General features: G+C 44.3%; 1 long non-coding RNA gene across 1 annotated transcript; it reads left to right on the top strand.

Moving 5' to 3' along the window:
• Positions 1–1,190: 1,190 nt before the first annotated feature.
• On the top strand, positions 1,191–5,106 carry LOC123180107 (uncharacterized). The gene is made up of 5 exons (XR_006490723.1): positions 1,191–1,453; positions 1,532–3,080; positions 3,164–3,333; positions 3,620–3,685; positions 3,780–5,106. It is a non-coding gene; the product is annotated as an uncharacterized lncRNA (long non-coding RNA).
• The last annotated feature ends 283 nt before the right edge of the window (positions 5,107–5,389 follow it).

Below are 5,389 nucleotides of genomic sequence, written 5' to 3'. Positions count from 1 at the left end.
GGGAGCTACAAGTGCTCGGCTGGTCAGCTGTCGCTCAAGGCTGGGACCTGTACGCAAATGTTTTTTCTAGGTTTGAACCGTTGTCAACGCAACTCTTGCGTGCTTTTTTTCTTACTCTTGACATATTGTCGATAAACTTTGTTTTTTGTATTTTCATTAGCATTTTTGTTTGGTTGACGGTATCTCTAACTCTAAGGCTTGATCGAGAAGGACTTTGCTGCATGGTACTCGGACAATCATGGAATTTTCTCTATGACAGTCGTGTATCGTTTGGCTTTGGAAGAACAGATGCACTCTCGATGTAACAGCGCCGCCGCTCCCGCAAAGGCCATCTAGCCGCTAGCTTTTGTGTGCCTCCCACGTGCATCGGCTGCCATGTCTTTGTATCCTTAGGACTATGAAGGTGTGGTGGATTGCGACCTTTGCCGGCGGGAAAGTTTTTCTTGTCTTTATGAGTTTTTTAGGGTTTGTATTCTGCTTGTAAAGGCGAGTCAACGACCGCTCTTTGAAGATGGAATAAGTTTTCCTCGCCTAGACCCCGTCTCGGCAGTGTTTCTTGCGTCGTCAGAGGGTGTGTGTGGAGGTTTGCCTCCGGCGAATCTCGCGGGATTCGGTCAGCGTTTGTCTTCTGTGGGTTCGTATGGATTCGGTCTTCATTCGTTCATGTGTCTATAGGTTGGATCTTTACGATCTACGCTTCTCTTCATCGGCGGCGGTTGCTGTTCTGGCGCGCTTGTCTTGTAGGGCCTTAGCACGACAACTTCCTGACTGTCTACTATTATAAGATTTGCCCAACTCCAATGTGGAAGGGGCTTGCTCCAATGTTTGTAGTCGTCGCTACGTGATCTACGGACCTAGATGTAATTTTACTTTTGGTTTCTTTGTACAACTTGACAGTTGATAAATATATCTGAAGTTTTCTGGAAAAAAAAAACTCAAAATGGTGTGCCAACTCAACATCTAACGTTCATAGGATAAAATGTATATCATCATACTCCCTCTGTATGAAAATATAAGAGCGTTTAGATCACTAGTAGTGATCTAAATGCATTTATATTTCTTCACGGAGGGAGTACTATATTTTATCTCATGACAACTTATTGTAGCTACGTACTTAGATTTACATCACGGAAGTCAGTCTTGCGCTCGTGGTAAATTTGCAATTTCCATCAACTTATTTTTCTATGCAGCCCGAGCTGGACGGATCGACCGACCGACCGACCGAACCAGCTCCCCCGTGTCGTCCTCTGTTTCGTCTCCAGCGGAGCGGCGGTGCAGCCACTCCGGCGTGGCACGGCGACTCCAGCGGCTCCGGAGGCGCGGAGACCCCAGCCACCAGGAAGCAACCGCAGGCGGCTCGGCTACTCCGGCACTACGGGCGCCGCTATTCCCCCAGCACCACGGGCCCGGCGGCGAATCTGGCGAGCACGGGTGCCGCACCTCCGGCGACTAGGTAACCGATTCTACCTGCCGATTGCGTTTGTTCTTTCAATTTTTCTCCAGCCTTGACTCCTTCTGACTGGATGTCCAGAATGTGGAAGAGAAAAGTTCATCCTGAAGCAGTCAGCGACAAATATTTAGTGGAATGCCCAACGAATGGAGGGATATGAAGGTTACTTCTCTGTTCTTTAATGTTCAGAGTCAACAAGAAACTTACTGAATTTTGTATGTCATATGATTTTCCTGATGTCTGCTTCAAGCAAGTATGTTTGGACAGGTGAAAGACTGGCGTTCCTTCATGTGGCTGGACAAGTAGTTGGGCATGGTCGACGAAATTTGGATGATAAATGTGCTCATCATGGGCAATGCGGCTGCTCGTAGCTTTCACGAGAAATGCAGCGACGCATATATGCTACAAGCGCTGAAATTGATGCTACAATAGCTCAACTTGATGCTATTAGGATTGAGACTGCAGCACTGGATCGACGTATCGAGAAGTTGGCCGCCCAAAATGCAAAGCTTCAGGTTTTAGTGTACTTTCTTTTCGTCATTCTTCTTCTAGTGTTGCTAGCGAAGTGGAATATCCGCGCAATTGACCGTGGTCGCCATCCTGTATGAGACGGTGCTCGGTCTGTCAAATGGGACGAACATGTCGGGCTGGTTGGTTCTGTTGAGATATGTAGAGTTTGGAGAAATTGCAAATTTACCAAGGGGCAAGACCTTCATTTCACGTGGTATTAGTAGGCTCAGAATTTTGAAATTATTCAAGTAATTAGACAGGGCGAATGACCAAGAAGGCAAAGAAAATGAGGGCATATAATCCCCTGCAAAAATAAAATAAAATAAGGGTACATGATCGAATCTCCCTGAAGACTTCCGTGTCCTTATCCCAGATGGCTTTGGGAAAAGATAAATGTAGTGGCAAAATAAGAAACAAACTGACTGGTTGCATACTCTCAACAACAACAAAATGAATAAACTGTTACTTCGGCAAATATTAACAAGCTAACTGTCAAATCGAAATGTCGCTTCATTTATCAACAAAATGTATTGTTACAGGACTCTTCTAAGTTCAAACATATAGATCTGTTCAGTGAGGACCCATAGTTTCCTATTTATTCAAATGCATGCTCCAATGCCATTTAAGTAGTTGTGTTGTCTTATCGTTTGAGTTTTTTCTTTTCCAGATTCTCGCTGATCCCATTCATTTGAAAAGCCGAACGATGAGAGTGCTCTAAAATTGATGAATGCTTCTGCTTCTCTTATGATGGAGTGATTCCCTGATATCATCTTTGGCTATGGTTTTAGCAACTGGTGCAGTTAGGATATACCCCGTCAGAATCACTGTTTTTGCAAGGAGAGAACATGTGTTTCCGCATGGCGCAAATTTTCCTCTTCTCATCAGCAGAAGTGATTTGATTGAATTTATTGGAATGATAAGATATCTTGTTAAAACCGTAATAAATTAACCATCCAATGAAGCTGTAAATGTGAACCTGGGACACTTAAGTTAAGTGGGTGTTTTTATGTTTGCTGGATGGCTAACCTATGCATTTGTTGCAGATGATCATATTTATTTTTTGTTATTGTTGCAGCTTTGTGTTCCAGGAGAACACTGAATTTTATCAGAGAGATGAGTGGTACTTATTTAGTTTTATGAATTTCTACAGTATGTGTTTTCAACTGGTCAAGCCTTTGATAAGATGTGCGACTTCTTTTGCAGATTAATCCTTTCTTCATGGTCACCATGTCTCACTTCTTTTTACATGATGAAGTGGAAAGAATATTTCCCAAATAAAGAATTAGTGCAGCCACCACAGTTTGAAGCAGAGGTTCTATGTTACCCAAAGCCAGAGATTGTTTGTGATTATTTGTCATGGAGACAAGCAGAATGTGAGTTATTCCTCCTAAAAGAGCACATGTTCAACTAATCGAGAGTATTTAGGAACTTGTCAACCAGCATGTAGTATCTGAATTTAGTTGTTCAACTTAAGCAGTACGCATGCTTTAAATTTATTGCTTGTTTTTTTGCGGTATGCCGTGACGAATACTTATTAATGCCAGTGTTCCCTTTTCTTAATGGTATCCTGTTGCAAGGGCTTGACTGCTGTAGTAGTTAGAACATACCATAAGAAAATGAGCTGACTCCTTGCACATGCTAATTCACATGCCACAACAGAAACCAGTTCAAACTTGCTTTTGGATGCTAGTGAAGTCCGGAAAAGGCGAATATGGAGCTCATGAGGTACTGAAGGTCTTATGTCATCATCCACATTATCTAATATCCCATTCAATTCTTCTGTTATCTAGAGTCTCTAACTGTAGTGTTTTCTCTGAAGGGAATATTATCAACGGACAAGAACGATTTGCTCTTTCAGCGGTTTCGGATGAACTACAACAACGACCCGGAGATGTTCCAGAAGGGTTCGTGTACTTGCCAGCGAAAGGTATTCTGTTCATCATCCGAGAGATGTTTTTCAACAGCAATGAGAAGTACTGCTATGATGAGAAGAAGATGATTCTCGTAGCTTGCACCAGTTTCTCCGCTAATGGCCTACAGTGCAGGTGGTCCAAACCACAACCTTGAACTTGCTTAATCGTTTTGATCTCGGTTCTCTTTTCTTCTTTCTCCTACCCTCTCTCTGCCAGCCATGATTCTCTCCAGCCCATGCCCTGGTTAAGAGGCAACTTGCTGCCGCTGGTGCTCATACATCCGCCTGCCGTGAGCGGCGGCACTTCCTCACCTCTCCCACTCATCCTCCCACACCCTGCCACCACTGCTCCTGCGTTTGGTGACGTCGGCCCGCTGCTGCTCGCCGCTCACGGTTGTGCTTTCCCAGCTCTCTTGCTCGTCTGGACTCCCCATGACGTGACCTGTTCTTCCCACCGGCTCCGAGCTCCAGGTATTTCATCCTTCAACCGGCTACATCTTCTGTGTTGGATGTCATGTGGAGTTGTTTTGAAGAAACTGGACTAAAAGTATAGGGGGCCAATGGGGACCTCTCTCTTCCAACAAGAATGAGAAGAAGATGTTTGCAGGGGTGGAAGACGGCGGAGATGTGATTTCGCCGGAGAGCGACGGGAGGTAGGGCCAGATAGTGATAGTTTTGGAGAATGATATCTTTAACCGGAACCGGAAATGATATGTTTCTTTTAAGAGGGGAAAGAAATGATGTGTTTCGAAACGACACGGTTGGTAAAAAGGACGTCGTGCGTTCGATCTCTCGACCGGCTTCCCGTACGTACGTAAATAGTGACTTTTTATTTCACGCGCGCCTCGGTTGGGCCTCGTACGCGCGCCTGCCCATGCGGGCGAGACCGCACGGTTCGCAGGTTCGATTTGTCCCACATCGCCCGTCGTGGGACGGGACCTTCAGTTTATATACTGCGTTGATTATCATGGTATCACCTCCACGGGGACAACAGACTGAGAAAACAAAAAGAAATAAAAGAGGCCTCAGAGCCCACAAAAGAAGAGAAAAGAGGCCTTAGAGAGCCCAAGAAAAAAAAAGGAAAGAGGCGGAAGAAAAAGAGGAGCCCAAGGAAAAAAAAGAAAAGAGGCCTTAGTGCCCAAGAGGCCAGAGCCGAAAAATCCTCAAGGCCCGCGTGCCCACACAAAAAGAGAACAAAACAGTGTACCCATGGAAGGTGTTGTGCTAGCTTTTTTGTAGTGTTGAACCCTGCGTCCATGTTTTTTCTAATATTTCAACTCTTACGTGCCTTTTCCCCCTGACTCTTATATATAATATACTTCTTCTGTTCTTAAATATAAGTCTTTCTATAGATTCTACTAAGGACTACATATGAAGCAAAATGAGTGAATCTACACTCTAAAATGCGTCTATATACATCGGTATGTAGTCCACATTGAAATCTCTAAAAAGACTTACATTTAGGAACGGATGAAGTAGTAATTATTGGTGATAAACTATGCCTATTATATTTTCAC

Source organism: Triticum aestivum, chromosome 1D, assembly GCF_018294505.1.
Source record: "Triticum aestivum cultivar Chinese Spring chromosome 1D, IWGSC CS RefSeq v2.1, whole genome shotgun sequence".
Taxonomy (NCBI): Eukaryota; Viridiplantae; Streptophyta; class Magnoliopsida; order Poales; family Poaceae; genus Triticum; species Triticum aestivum.
This window is presented reverse-complemented; position numbering and strand designations above follow the sequence as displayed.